The following is a 16797-nucleotide window of genomic DNA, read 5'->3' as shown; positions in this document are numbered from 1 at the left end:
AAAAGTATATCTGGCCCGGAAAAAGAAGTTTGACAAAATTGATGATTTTGACAAAAATGCCAAAATTAGAAGACTGGTTCATAATTTTTTTATGAGCAACGAAATACCCACCGTTGGATAAGGTTTTAAAGAAGGTGAACTATGTCCCTGATTTGCCAAATTTTTCGAAAACCACATTTTACCGAATATTGAAAAACTTAATTTTCAATACAAACGTAGGGGAAGAAACGCTCTTTTACTAGATAGAGACGACATTATGATGTGGCGAAGAGAATATTTTCAAAAGATGAGAGCTTATAGACTTTACGTTTTGTTCTGATGACATATTTATAGTACCTGCATATGCATTCCCCAAAATTTTCAGATTTCAGATTGACGAGTCACGACATATTAATAATTATATAATTATATATATATAAATATATATATATATATATATATATATATATATATATATATATAATTATATATATATATATATATATATATATAATTATATATAATTATATAATTATTAATATGTATATATGTATATATTATTTCAACATAATTGAGTAATGAGTATTTTTTTTGTTATTATTATTATGAAACTTTTTAGAATTGTACAAACAACTAAGTATAGTAAAAATTAGAAATAAAACTTATATTTTTTGCAGGCACTCTGTACATAAAATTGTTGGCAAAAAAAATAAATTCTTGGGTTTTTCGCCCTGTATAAATGGTCCCTATTATCGGATATCAACTAAAACAATCAGGTTCTTTGTCGAGCACTTTTGCAAAATTAAAATATAAATTTCGTATTTTATAAGATAATATATATTCTGACTAAACAAAAAGATAATCCCAAATGCGGCCCTGTTGCAGACCTACACGTGGTAATGTTTACATCTTCCTGCATCGGTTAATGAATTTTACTATAGATCTTTACCTCTAGAAAAATATTATAAGTCTTTATCCTATTATTTCATTTTTCTACCTCAACAAACATGTAACGGCTATCGGTATTATAAGTGTATATCCAATCTATTTGTGCCACGGACACACTGTTATCAAATAAAAAGTAATGAACTTTGCATGACTTAGCTTTGCTTTTAAATTAAGTACGTCTATGTAATCGCCAACGGCTTAAATCATGTAAAATAATCGAGCAAATTTTTTCATTCTTTCGACGTTTCGTTGTTATATTGCATTGCACTTGACAAATATTACGTCGTACTTGTGGGACGATTTTCAGATTCGGATTCTTTTCCACAATAATAGTGAGGCTATTCAATTGCAACTGGGACGGGAATCATTAACAGGTGGAGCAATGTGGATTACGCAACAGACTATTGTGCACATTTTTAGTACGGTTGCTTTCGATCTGCCGGCGTGACTAACGAGTCACGAGTTAAAAAGAATTTACTCAAATAAATAGCTATAACAAATCGTAAACAACACAACAAAATTGATGATTTACTACAGGAATACGAGTAGATGAAATTGTTACGGTTAATATTTCATTGATTTGTAATACATTCTAATAAATCAATAATAAAATTGCAAATAAACAAATTTCAAATAGAGAAGTAGAATAATTAATACATTTTTTGATCCCAACTATCTAGAGCTATGCTCTCTCATTGGTACTACCCCTGTACTTCGCCTATTTTATTCATTCCGAATTTTATTTTTTTTTTCACTGCACCCATCCATCAATGCATTCTCAATTCCGTCACTGGTCTGATGGCTGTTTTATAGAATTTTGCTTTTAGTTTTATTTGAATTTTTGTATCAGATCACCCGCTTCTTTCTACTTTATTCATCTAACCCTAATTCTACTGCATGCATTTCCATCTATTTCCCTATTATTTTTTCATAATAATGTCATCATCCAAAGTTACCATTTTATTTTTTGTGACAACTCCAGATTTAAATGCACGTTTTGTAATGAGCTTTAAACCTTTTTCATCAAGTGTTTGTACTCACTATTTCAGTTCCTGTTTCTGTTCGAATTCCCTTTCAATATTCCCTACAACGTAATGTAACAACGTAAAAACGTAACATAGAAAGTAGTTACTGGTATAATTAGAGACAGACTAACAATATACAGATAACGACATTGTTTTGTTGACCATAGGAATTAAGATTTATTGCAATCCCATCTCTAGAGTACATTTATTATAATGCTCTAAAACAAATTTTTTGGTTATTTTTTAGCCTTAATAGCAATACAAATAAATAAGTAAGTAAATAAGTAATATGCTTTATTGTCATTGAAAATTGATAGGCAATGCTTATCACAATAAGACAAGAAAGAAGAAAAAAAAATCAGAATAAGAATCGTTTGTACTTTTAAATAAAAAAATAACAAACAAAACTCTCAAAAAATACTACCTAATTAAGAACCTACAAACTTCGTAAAATGTACCTACAGAAAATAAAAATTAGGAAAGCAGGTTAATGAATTAAGGCCTCAAATATTCCACATCCTTGTGCTAAACAGTAACCAAATCAGTCATACAGATTTTTCCTCATATTTTGGAGTAGGGCTTGTGTAATGCTTGCAGAGAAATGAAGTATTTTTGCCCTTAATTTGACTAGGTTTGTGGTCCTTTCAAACTGATACCTATAAATGTTTTCTTTGAGAAAACTCCATAAAAAGAAATCATTGGGCGCGAAGTCACAGGATCTAGCGGGCCATTTAATTGTACCACGTGTACTTATCAGTCGATCAGGAAACGTTCGATTGAGGAAGTCAATAGTTGCTCTAGAGTTGTAAGTCTAACAACCATCCCGTTGGAAATAAACCTCCTGAAAATTAACGGAAAGGCGTCGAACTCCGGAATGATCTCATTCCGGATCGCCGACATCGGAAAAAATGGACCGACAATATGGTCGCCTAACATCCCAGTCCAAACATTTAACTTTTGCGGATACTGCGTTCACACTGCAACACTGAGTGCTTATTTTTCCGAGAATAATACCTTGCAACGGATCGATTGTGTTTTTTATGTAACGAAAATGAAGATTCGTCAGAAAATAAAATATTTTTAAAAAAGTGTACATTTTCATTCTGTTTATATAACATAAATTCACAAAACTCCATCCGCCCAAAGTTATCTTCCAGAAACAGTTCTTGTGTTGGTTGTATCTTAAAACAGTGATACCCATTCCTTTTGAAAACTCGCTGGACAGTTCGAGTATTCACGTTAACTTCCCTAGCAATTTTTACATTATTGCAGGGTTCATTAGCTTCCAGAAAAGCACAAAAATATCAATATCCCTGTTTTGACGCTCCTCATCGACAGGTCTAACACGTGGTTCATTACCTTCATGACACTTTTTACAACTGTTTACACATCCCGAAGTTTGAAAATGTTTAGCTGTAAAACTTGGTGAGGGTCTATTTTCGAAGGCAACAATAAATAAATCAATTACTTCGCGTATCGAATGACCCTGAAAGTACCATGTTACAAGTTGCACTTTTTCTTGGACGGTATACAACGTAATAGGCATTTTATTAATTATCTGTTTATTTTTTCAGAACTTCGTTTAAATTTTTAATGTCAATGTGACAATTACGACAATTCGTACCTACTGTGAAATGAATATAAAGGTGGAAACGTGTAACATGTCACAGCGATTGCCATTGAGCGGTATGTTAATAAAACAATGTCGTGATCTGTATACCGAATAAAGCATAGGGGATTACCAGTACGATTTTTGATACGAAAGATCCACGATAGACGCTATACATATGCTAAAACAAGTGATAGAGAAAACATACGTGTATGGCGGAGAAACACGTATATGTTTCCTCGACTTTAAACAGGCGTTTGATAAACTAAAAAGAAAAAAAAATGATCCAAGATTTACAAGAGAGTAATATAACAAATAAAATTATAAGAGTAATAGAAACGACAATGCGAGATTCCCAAGCAATAATAGACACCGGAAGAGAAAGAACAGAAATAATAAAAATAAAAAATGAAGTAAGACAAGGAGAAGCGCTCTCAACGGTGCTATTTATTCTATCACTAGATAAATTAGAAAGGAAGGAGAACCAGGAAGGCGCAGAATTTCCTGGCTGAAAATATACGTACGTGGTTCAACACAACAACCACAAATCTTTTTAGAGCCGCAATTTTCAAAATACAGATTGTCATGATGGTCGCCAACATCCGAAACGGATAGGCACTACGAGAAGAAGAAGGCAAGATAATAAAAAAGCTGTCAAAAGCAGGAACTATAAACAAGAATACAGTACAAATAATAGGATATGAGGACGATATAACCTTAGTAGCAACAGATAAAAAACCTTCCAAAAAATAGAAAACGAAGCCAAACTGAGAGGACTGGAAATAAAACAAAATACATGAACGTAAACAAGAAAAAGAAGACACAAATTACAAAACTAACAATAGATGCACACAGTTTCGAAGAGGTTAAAACATTCAAATATTTGGGAGTACTAGTCAACAGAAGAAATAAAAGTGTAGATATGAAAAGAAGAATTCAATCGGGAAAAAACGACCATAAGACTAATGGTAGTATATGCTGCAGAAACATTTACATTAACAGCAAGAGAAGAAGAGCAATTGAAACTTTTTAAGAGGGAGATTATCCGAATAATACTGGGACCAAAGATAGAAAACGAACAGAAAGCAAGACAATGGATGAGTTACGAAATACAAGAATGGATGGGTTAAGAGAACAAAGCAATAAGAGCACAAAGAATAAGATGGTATGGACACATAATGAGAAGAGAGAAAGCAATCAGTTAAGAGTTATAACGGAATGGATACCACCAGGTAAAAAAACCAGAGGCAGACCTAAACTGAGATGGAGATAACAAGTGGAAGAAGACTTAAGGAGGAAGTAGACTTAAGTGGAAATTAGAAATATAGAAAGGACAATAAAGAGAGAGAAGAATGGTAAAAGTAGGAGAAACCGTGAAGTCGCACCAGAAACTGTAAAACCAGAAATTTTGACAAAGGTTAATACAAAATGTTTGTATTAACCTTGGTCAAAATTTAAACTTCATGTTCTTTTTAATTAAAGTGGTTATATACTTTTTAGGACATTGATGATAGAATATGGATTCCGAAAACGTTTTGTCTTCGTGACATAGCCCGTTTGGGTTTTTTAATTTATATCCCTTTTATAAAGGATTTTAACAAAAATTTTTTGTGATACATGATATACAGCGAGCTACAGGAACTTAGTTTCATTGTGGACTTTTTTGGTAGTTCTGTAAAAGCTTTGTAATTTCCTGCTTCCGCGCGGCGTGTCCAGAAATTAAGTTTTTTGTTGCAGCTTCCAGCTTTTCTTGTACTTGAAATACAGTTACATTGCTATCTTGTAATGTTATATTTAAGCTGTTTAGGAACTCAAAAATATCATAAAGATCGACTACCTTGATTAACCAATTGACATCATGAAAACTGTCTTTAAATTAAAATATTGCATCCCTAGTCATTGATGGATATTGTTCAAAGAATATTGCAATTTCTTCCTTCAATTCAATAAGTCTTTTTTGATAACCTTTTGATAGCCAACACACTTCGCAGTGTAAAAGAAGATGTTGATGTTCACTTCCCATGTCTCTACACAAAGCAGAGAATACTCTTGAGTTCAAGGGGCGAAATTTTATGAAGTTTATAAATTTTACACTCTTGCGTACAATCGGTTTAAAGCTGTGGCATCCTTTTGACAGCTAATGCCTCTTTGTGGACGCTACAATGCATCCAAATACATTCTGGTGTTACAGCTTTGATCCTCGGAAAAATTGCCCGTGCTTCATCGCTACTTAGTCCCACACATTTATTTCATTCAATTTCATTGTCATTAATGTAGCTATCGATTAGATTAAACATTTCTTTAGCCGTTGTTCTTATTTACAGAGATTTACAAAATAGAAATTCTTCGTGAATAGTATTTTTAAAATCGTATCTTACAAAACACATTAGATTAGCATTATCTGGCATCATCAACTTGCAAGAAAAAATAGCTACACTCCTTTAAGTGACCTATAATAGTTTCTTCGATATTATCTGCCATCTCCAAAATCCTACGCTTTACTGTGTTATTTGATAAATCCAGCGAACCACTTGCTTTTCCTGATTTTATAACATATCCGAGATGCCACCCTTTTCACTGCTGGAACTATTAATTTTTCGACAATTGTGTGAGGATAACCAGTTTCAGCAATTAATTTTTATATTTCAGAATAATCCAGTACAAGATTTTCAGATTGAGAGTTCTGAGAAAACTTCAAAGACATAGTCTTTTTCGTAGCTATTAATTTTCTCTTTTTATTTATAAAAAATCTATTGGCTTACCACTGTATTCCTGGTGCTTCAATTCCAAGTGCCGCTTCAATTTTGGAGGGTTCTTAGACACATTTGAAAGTCATTAGTATCCTTTATAAAACCGAACTGTAAGTAATCTTCAGATTATTTTCGAGTCCAGGACACCTTCTTCGTTGAGACAGTTCACTCGACGGTCTGTTTGTACAAGTCTTTAACATGTACTTTATTTTATAACAAATTTATCCATCGTAAAATTCAACGTAATCAATATGCACGAAAAATACACGCTTTTTGACTTAATACTAAGCTTAAACTGAATGGAATGAAAGAAGTAGCGGTCCAGGAAATTTGTAATTTTATGGATATTGTAGTGGACGGTTAAAGTAAAAGCGGTTTTTTGGAAACCACCATTTGGGAAACGCTGATATGGACCATAAGCTTATTCTTTACTTTAACAAAAAAATAAGCTACAAATTAAATATATAAAAAAAATGAAGCATGAAACACTACTTGATGTTATTTAAAACAGCGCAATTCTTTAATAAGCTAGTTTTATTATTCTTATATTATACAACTAGCACTACCAGTGTATCATACACGCAAGATAAAGAAGCAAATAAATAAATCTTATAATAATGCTCGCTTCGACGTTTTCATTCATTCATTAGATTAAAAATTTATTATAAACCGTACTAAAATAGTACAATAGTACTTCCCGCGGTAACTCTTTATTTCCTACCACTCACTATAACTGCGTCTCACCATGCCGCGCACTCTGACATGCAATTCTCAATGGCACATTCGGTTCTACTCTAGAAATAGTACATTACTAGTACTTACTAGATAAAAATGCATATGTGGTCGAGTTCTAAAGTGCGTGGACTATATCAAATATGATATTACTGATATTACATATCGTGAAAGTTTTTGTTGACTGAAATCGTCGTGCAATTTGTAGAAAAAATCGCCGTGAAAGTGTGTTATGTGGTGTTATTATTGTGTTTTTGGAAACGTAAAAGTGTGTAGGAAATGTTTTTTCTGATTTTATGTTTCAGTAATTTTATTTCACTTTTGAAATTCTTGTAGTAAATTCATAAAATACATGGCTTGTCATTAATAAATTACAGGTGTTTGGTCAAATCTAAATTGAACTACAAATGTGGATGTTATAGTTGCATATATCGAATTAAATTTATATGTATATATATATATATATATATATATGTATATATATATATATATATATATATATATATATATATATATATATATATATAGAAAGAGAGTAAGCGAGAGAGAGAGAGAGAGAGAGAGAGAGAGAGAGAGAGAGAGAGAGAGAGAGAGAGAGAGAGAGAGAGAGAGAGAGAGAGGGAGAAAGCCTTTAATAGCTTTATTTTTTTAATTTAATCAATAAACCCAACTTATAACTATATTTTATAACTGAATACTCACAATTTTTACAATGCATTTATAATATACTACATTTATATTGGCAGTTTTTGCATTATTATTGTATTTTTTCTTTTGATGATTTTTCTTTTTATGTTGCTTTAACTTGGGCCAAATGTCTAATCTTGTTTCATTCGATTATTCGTTTTTTTGCCTTTTGTCTAACCTGATCCCATCGTAATCGCGGTGGATCAACATTGTTTTTTCCCTATGCCCTAACTTCGTTTTTTTTCATACCTTTTTGATAGTCTTTCGCTATTTATTCATTTTGTTTTTTTGTTTCCATAAATTATTGAGGATTCCACTACCTTCTCACATACTTGGGTCTTTACTCTCTCAGGTGTCTCTTTCTTCCCAAAGAACGTTGTTTCTAATATATTGAATAACTTTTTAACTTTAACAATTTTCTGGTTTATTTTTTTGTCTATTTGCCTATCTTTCAAAGTTTTTCAATAATTGTACCTATTATTACACTTAATAATTGTACCCATAGTTGCTGATTAGCTCTAATTCATTTAGTCTGCTATCTAATTTCTATGTAATGGTAATTGTATGATTTTTTTGAGGTTTCTTCATCCGTTTATCTATATATTTGTGACCTGTAACTTTTCTTCCGATACAGCTATTGGGACCATATTGTCCAATAGTAGTTCTTGTAGAGGAACATCGTTTATTTTGCATTTTCCCACAAGCATATTTTTGTATTTATTCTGACATTTTCTTACATTAATTACATCATCTGTAATTAATGAGAATAATAATATGGACTCAGTCCTTAGACATCCTTGTTTTAATCCTATTTTTGCTTTGAACTATGAAGATTCTTGAATGTGTGTTCTTACTTCGTTGCTGTTTTTTTGGTATAAAAATTTAATAATTTCTATCATATTTTTTCCATTAACTTCTCTTTTCTTTGAACAGTTCCAAATACCGTCTGTTCTTAATTTGCCGCAACCATTTTTTAGGTCTACACATGAATTTCTTTTCATTTTATTAATAGTTTTCTTCGTGTCTGCCTCAATTTAAAAATTATATCTTGAGTACTCCTTTCTTTTATTAAATTCATTTCCAAGTTTTTCCTGTAAACTTTTTTTCATTATCCTAGTTAAGAAGACTTGTCAGTGTAATTCCTCTATAGGTTGAACAATTTTTGCATCTCTAAGTTTATAAACATTAAACATCATACTCTTTGATTTCATTAAATCCTCTAAAATCGGATCCATGTCTGTCACCCACAATAAACAACAACATTTAGGTTATATTTTTAATTTTACGATAACCTACAACATAATAACAAACGTCAATAAACAGAATTGACCTTCCAGATAACTTCTTATTCGGTACTTTATTTGGCAAATAAATATTTTATATTTTATCTGTCAAATACGTTTATTCATGTCAGTTGGTAGTTCATATTTTTTTCCTGGGTATGTTCATAGTTCAGATTTTTTTCCTAGGTGGCGTAGTTATCCTACCGGACAAACAGTGTCACTTCAGTGTCGTTCCAGCCTTTTATATAGATAGATGCAATAGAAGCTTCACCCAGTTCAATTATACGAAAGTTTTGTTTCTCTCAGCATTACAATATTCACTATAATATACCGCACCCTATACTTTGATTTTGGGATTTCAGTATATTACTAAAATTCGATAAGAATAGTAGACGATATACTTCGCACAACTTATTTATTTCTCTCGCCGTTTCATGGCTTTAAAAAATATAAAAGCTGGGAGATTATGTCAAAGAAATGGCAACAATTATGTGTATGTATGTTTATAGATATTTAAATATCTATATTTTACTTACCATAATAAATATGATGTAACTGACAATCAAAACTATTTTTATAAAATGATGCATTACATTTTATGTAAAAATTGTTCAATAGTAGCCAAGTCACTATAATTTTCTGCCAGAATGGAATGGAATAAATGGAATAAAATAAAAAATTAGCCCTTTTGGAACTATTCTTTAAATTACAGACGAAACAATTTTCTTCGATTTTTATTTTCTGTATTCATGTTTTTTTTTGGTGCTTTTCTCTTCTGCGTTTCGGTAGGTATTCATTCATGTACTTATTTTGGGAAATCTATAATTTTTCATTCATTGTACATATTCATACTATATGTGTTTCTTTTGGTTGCATGTCGTCCATTATTGTACTTTACTTCATTGAATATATTTTGACATATCTGTTTTCTATTTCTTTGTGTTAGTCCTTAGTTCAACAGCCGTTTACGAGTAAACTTTATCTTCTTCGTTGTATGCCTCCTATATTATTCCTATCCTATTCTCGCCTCCACACTTATAACTATGTGCAGAAAAACACATACAAGAGTGCCTCTATTGCTGCTATTGGTATGCCACTCAGAGCCCTTGTAATACCAAGGCAATGAAGTCATACAACTTGCTTAATTTAAGGGTGGCACTTTTTGCTGCACTTTTGGCCACCACACCACCGCTGGTTTCCTAAGCCTGCTTGATATTCTCCTATTTCTGTCTCTGCATATTTTCTTAGTCTATTTCAAAGGCTGTAAATGTTAGTTGGTGTCTGCACATACCAATAATAATGGTCTCCCTTCATTACAAGAGCACAGTTTAGGAGAATAACAAAGTGATCTGCTATTTATTGAGCCTACGGTATATAAGGAAAGTAAAAGTGACAGTGTACTTGTAGATTTATCCAAGGTATTTTACTTTATTCAGGGTAGGTTTACCTGGGGTATTTAAACACTGATATATTTTCGAAGGAACCAAGCATGGATACTGGACCTTATGAGTGATAATCAGATACTCTATCATATGAGATGTGCAGACCGCTCTACTCTCTGATTTTGTATTAACCAATTGGTCTAATTAATGATTGCTGTATAATATTAGATATCTAGTTTAATTTGACTGGCTGACTAAATATTATTTTCCAATTTATTTCTTCATCTTTTATTTTTGTCCCAGAATTCAGTCATGAGATTAACTTTCCCTCTAAGGGGGGAAAATTCACACATTCGAGATACCTCTGGTATCCAAAATATTGAATTTTGGAGTAATTAGGTGCCTTGATATGGAGTATTTCTTATATCTTTTCTGACACATCTGAACATTGTGAGCATTCTTTGCATAGTCCTCTTCTTCTTTAGCTGCCGTCTTCTTAGCGAAGGTTGGCGATGACCTCTGCAAAGTCTTCCCTATTTTGGGCTTTTCTTATTAAACTTTGAAAGTCTAATCCTGTCCAATCTTTGATCTTGCACAGCCAGGTCATTTGTCGTCTACCCGGGTTGCGTCTGCCTTCTATTTTCGCTTCTCTAATAAGCTGAAGGAAGTTATACCTCTCGTGTCTAAATATGTTTTCAAGATAAGACGTTTTACGCTTCTTGACAATTTCTGTGAGTTCATGTTCTCTATTCATACGCCTTAAAACTTCTTCATGTCTAACGCGGTCGGTTCATGGAATTTTCAGCATACGACGAAATACCCACATCTCAAAGCTCTCTAAACGTCGTAGCGAGCTGACTGTTAACGTCCAAGCTTCCACGACGTGTAATAGTACACTATATACATAACACTTTATCATGCGGTATCGTAAGGACAAATCAAGATTACGGGTAGTGACTAACTGTCGCATCTTTAAGAAGGTGTTTCTTGCCTGTTCTATTCTACATTTAACCTCTTGTTCTTGGTCTAAGGTTTCATGTATCTAACAGCCTAGATACTTAAACTCTTTCACTTGTTCAACTAGATTGTTGTTGACTAGTGTGTTTATAACTGGTGTGTGTTTTTTTAAAATTACCATTGTTTTGGTTTTTTTACCTTAAACCTTAAGGCCGTATAGTTCTCCTTCTCGCACTACTTTGGTTAACAGAATTTGTAGTTCTTCTACACTGCCAGCGATCAGTACTGTATCATCGGCATACCTGATATTGTTCACAATTTTTCCATTGACTTTTATTCTTTCTTGTGCTTCATCTAGAGCATGTGCAAAGATGTCCTCTGAGTACAAGTTGAATAATAATGGTGATAGTATACAATCTTGTCTAACTCTTTGGATGTTTATGGTTTCAGTATCACCCACTTCAGTTCTGACAGAGGCGTTTTGGTTCCAGTAGAGTTCACGTATTGTATTCATGTCGTTTGGATGCAGGTTCTTTTTTTGCAATCATTCTATTAGCTGATCGTGTTTGACTTTGTCAAAAGCCTTTTCATAATCTATAAAGCACAATTAGAAATTTTTTGTTGATCCCGACACTTTTGCATGAGAACAATGAAACTGAACAAAGCTTCTCGAGTTCCCATACCGTTTAGAGAGCCAAATTGTTCCGGACCCATATCTTCTTCGCATTTTTTGTAAATTCTGTTATGGATAATTTTTAGAAATAGCTTCAGAATATGGGGCATAAGACTTATTAATCGAAAATCGTTACATTTTTTTACGTAGTTTGATTTAAGTATAGGCACAAACATAGACGTTAACCAATCTTGTGTAATTGTACCAGTCTTGTAAATACTGTTGAAGAGTCTTGATAATAGTTCTAAATTGTCTTCTTCCAAAAGTTGTACATATAATTTCACTATGAACGTAGTCAGGTCCAGAGACTTTTCCGGTTTTCATATTTTTTCAAGGCGTATTTTATTTCTGATGATAAGATGGGCAAGTCGTTATTTTCGATGTTTACATGGTATTATAAAGTTATTTACCTCGACCAACCTATTTGGTGTTCACTAGGAGTTTCTACGGAATAATACTAATAGTTGACAAATGTATAGGTAAAATTTGGACACTTTTTTATTCCTTGTCTTCTAATCTATACTCAAGATTGTTTTACTTGGCGATTTCTTTGTTGAATTGTTGTTAGGTGGCACTACATTAATGTGAGTTGTATGTCTAGTTAGTTAATAACGAGGATGAGATCCGTCTATTGTGTGTTTAAGACACTGGTTGGTCTGTGAGTACAGTAGAGCCCAAGTGTAGTTTGTATTTCTTATTATCAAACATATTTTCAGGAATATTTTTTTCCTATACAATGTCCTTTAAGAACGTTGATTACCATGATAGCCATCTTAATTTTATTCACTGCCACTCCAAATAGCATGATTGTATTAATACCATACCAATATCGCAAGTTCCTGAACTATGAAGTCTTTCTTCGTCCTGGTTTGCATTTGCCAGCTATTTTCTCTTACATAATATTTTGTAGCTTACTCCAGCTTTCTCTTTTTGATGCTTTTTATAATCTCAGTACAACGTCCTGCTAGTTCTAGTATTGTGGAGTTTCAAATCTTCTTCATCGAAGAAACATATCGATAAAGACAAAATGGTGGCTTTGGAGGAGTTCTCTTTTTTTTTTTAGCGATCTGTTGATCTTTTCCATTAACTTAAAATCAGTTTCGTAAAAGGTTAAGTGGAGCCTAAGATATTGGATATTTTTTTGGGCTTAATACCCATGTTGTCATTTGTCGTTTTCCACCTGAGGATCTTTCAGTACATATTTTAGGTAGGATTTGGTTGGTATTACCTGATGCTGAATGTCAAGTAGGATATTTTCTGCTTCAGGAATTATGTTTACCGATATTAATCAGTAGATAAACGTTTTATTGTCGATACAGTATTAGCTGAGTTCTTGAGGATGTCGCCTATTCATAGGTTTTCCTATGAAGAGGCGCAGACCCGCATTTTTTCTTTGATGTATGGTTTGTGTGTATTTCTTATTCGCTTCGATGTGGTACCATCTACTGTGTAAATTGCTTCTTTTTCCTAAAATATTAGTTAGTAATCAAGTAAAATATTAGCAATTATGGACTTATTTATTTATTATCATACACAATTTATTGTAAGCAAATTATTAATATTTATATGTTACAATTATGTTCTCAAGCTCACTGTGTATACGTAATACTTTCATGATGGTACTTTTTTATAAACGGTGTATTTTTTTAAAGCCCTATAGGCAATTTAGTTTTTGTGTTAATGAGAGGCAATGTCCATGTTTACGTTTAATTAACCGAGTTTTATTATAAGTACCTTGAACTTTAAATCGTTTTTTAAATAAAAAACTTTTTCAATGGTTGTAGTACTATTAACCTGTGGAGAAATCTAAGTGACTTGTATATATTTAAATGCATAAATACATATTTATGTTTTTACTGTTATAGCTCAAGTGGAAAGTGAATAAGAAAAAGTTTGTGTTTACAAATATTTGAAATTAATATTTATGGCAATCAGCTGCCCGCTTAGATAAACGAAAACAAAATAAAATTAACATAATTAAGCAATTACCTGTCATGTTTTCAAAGCTATTTAATTTTTCTTGGATTAACGAATGTATAGAACTTTAAGTGAGCCAACTCATGGTTTATCTTTAAATAGCAGACTATTTTAAAAATTAGTAAATAAAAACTTTTGTTTTGATCAATTTTTCCAACTATTTATCTATATGTTGCTGATCATTCGCCGCATTCCCAAGCCTACCAGCCATTTATGTCTCCCTTAGCGCCCTCTTCCTCCAAATTCCTGCGATCTGTTGCCTTCCTGATATTTCGACTCCAGGAGAATCTTGGTCTTCTTCTTTTACGCCTTTCTAACGGACTCCAGCTAAAAACTCTGGCCCATCTACTTTCTTCTATCTGCAGAAAATGTCTAAAACACTTGAGACCTTTCCTTTTTATTTTGTCCGTTAAAGTGTCTACGAAATTCATCTGCCTCTAATAGCTTCGTTAATAATTTTGCATTTTCGCGTTTAGTAATTTCCTGAAAATTTCTTTCTCATTCATCCTTACCACATGCCATGTTCACAGTAATCTCTGCAACCTAGTGTATTGTACTAGTGTTATTTCTCCATATTGTTCGTATATTTTTTTATATAACAATATATAGATATATATATATATATATGAGCGAGGTTCCTACACCCTCTGCCGCTTCTCGCATTTCGACCGCCATCGTTTTCTGTCCATTCATTCGTCTTCTTTGATGGCTCTATTTCTCATTATATGCCACACATTTTCTTCCCAGGCAACTGAAGGCCTTCCCCTTCTTCTTCTTTGTTGTGGTATGTAATTTAAAGCTTTCTTTGGTCATCTATCTTCATTCATTCATTTCACGTGACCACACCACACTAGTTGTCTCGTTTCAATTATGTCTACACTGGAATATACAGTATTTGTCCTCCTTCATTCCTGATATGATCTTTTTTGGATACACCACACGCTCTCCTTAGAAAATCCATTTCTACTACTTCTATTCTTTTTCTATCTTTTTCGTGATCTGCCAAACTTCTGCCTCATAAGTCATAATAGGCTCTACCAAGGTTCGATATATTGTCAATTTCGTTTCTTGTCTAATACCTTTAGATCATAGTAGATAGTTTAGAAGGTTTACCGCTTTTTTTACTGCTGCCTTCTGTTTTCGATGTCTCTTTTGGTAGTGCCTCCTTTAGATATTATAGATCCGAGATATTTATATTCATTGCATGTTTTTGTGTTTCTAATTTCTAACTCTTCTCTCTTAATCTTCTCTTCTCTCTTCTAATCTTCTTCATCATCTCCTATTTTAAGATACTCTGTCTTTGACATATTCATATTGAGTCCCCATTTTTCATATTATTTCTATTGTTTTCCAAACATGTAGTCTATGTCTTCCTCATCATTCGCTACGACTACCTGATCATCTGCGAAAAATAAAGCTGTTAGACATTTACCACCGCCTATGTCTATTCCCATTCCGGATACTTGTTTCTTCCACTGGTCTAGCGATGATTGAATATATATTTTAAATAAGGTCGGAGATAGACAACATCCTTGTTTAAACTCCTCTGTTATTGGAAATGATTCATATATAAAGTTTCCTTCTTTAACGACACTTCTTGCATTTTTGTATGTATTTGCGATAGCATCCACATACTCTCTACTGAGATCTACCTTCGTCAATGTTTGAAACAGTTTTTTCAAAGGTACCGTATCGTATACTTTCTCTAAATCTACAAACAATAGTTGGGTAGATAGATTCCTTGCCTTCAGTTTTTTAATTACCTGCTGCAGAACGAATATACCATCAGTGCACGATCTTCCTGCACGAAATCCATTTTGTTCTTCTGTCTTCGTATTCTGATTCTATTCTTTTTTTTATTATTCGACCGTACAACCTCCTCACTAAACTGATAACAGTTATTCTCCTATAATTAGAGCATTTGCGTTTATCCCCTTTCTTGGATATTGAGCTGATGTATCCAACATTCCAATCATCATGGATATTTTGTCCTTTTAAACATTCATTAAATAGTTGAACCAACATCTCATGTAGTATTTTTGGTCCATACTTTACTAACTCACTTGGGATGTCTCCAGGTCCTGCTGCTTGACTGTGCAATTAATTTTATAGAGAAAAGTGGAAGAAAAACGAGGAGCAGGAATGCGAAGGATTTCTTAGCTGAAAATCTACGTTCGTGGTTTAACACAATAACCACAAACCTTTTCAGAGCAGCAGTGTGCAAAGTACAGATTGCCATGATGGTAGCCAACATACGATGCTAATAGGCCTTACAAGAAGAACTACAGCAACTAGCCTTACTAAAATATTGGATATCCTGCAAAATTATTATGATGTTACTGTTTGTATATTGTTTGTGCCGCAATGGTTTACATTTTGAACATGTAAATTATCTAAATTAAAAAATAAATACAATGTTCACATTGGGTACTGTTTATTTTGGCAAATCATCATCATCAGTGGTGCTACAGCTACATCGCCAACCGTTGCCAATTTGCCGCGCCGATTTTCCTTGCGTCCTCGTCCACACCGTCCCTCCATCTCAGTCGTGGTCTGCCTCTACTCCTATTTCCCACTGGGACCGATAATAGAGTTCGTCTGGGTGGGTAATTTTCATTTGCTCTTGACACATGTCCAGCCCATCTAAGCCTACCTATTTTTATGAAGGATATTACATCTCTACCATTTACTATTTTTTTATACTTCTCGTACAATTCGAAATTATATCGCCTTCTCCAAATACCATTCTCACAGAATGCGCCCATTATTCTTCTTAGTATCTTCCTTTCGAAGAC

At 32.9% G+C, this 16797-nt stretch overlaps 1 protein-coding gene across 3 annotated transcripts in view; it reads left to right on the top strand.

The window, feature by feature from the left end:
- The window catches only part of chas (chascon), a 380862-nt gene that overhangs the window by 160732 nt on the left and 203333 nt on the right, over window positions 1-16797 (top strand). The window contains exon 1 of one of the 3 annotated variants that reach the window (XM_072538198.1): window positions 7160-7311. The exons of 1 other annotated variant lie outside the window; for it this stretch is intronic. The gene's annotated coding sequence lies outside the window, so the exon portion shown is untranslated. Of the gene's footprint in view, window positions 1-7159; window positions 7316-16797 lie in introns of those variants that run through there. One more of the 3 variants, XM_072538199.1, reaches the window with a different exon arrangement.

The sequence above is a fragment of the Diabrotica undecimpunctata genome, chromosome 7 (genome assembly GCF_040954645.1).
Source record: "Diabrotica undecimpunctata isolate CICGRU chromosome 7, icDiaUnde3, whole genome shotgun sequence".
NCBI lineage: Eukaryota > Metazoa > Arthropoda > Insecta > Coleoptera > Chrysomelidae > Diabrotica > Diabrotica undecimpunctata.
Note: the sequence above shows the minus strand (reverse complement) of the source record. Positions and strands in the feature narration are given on the sequence as shown.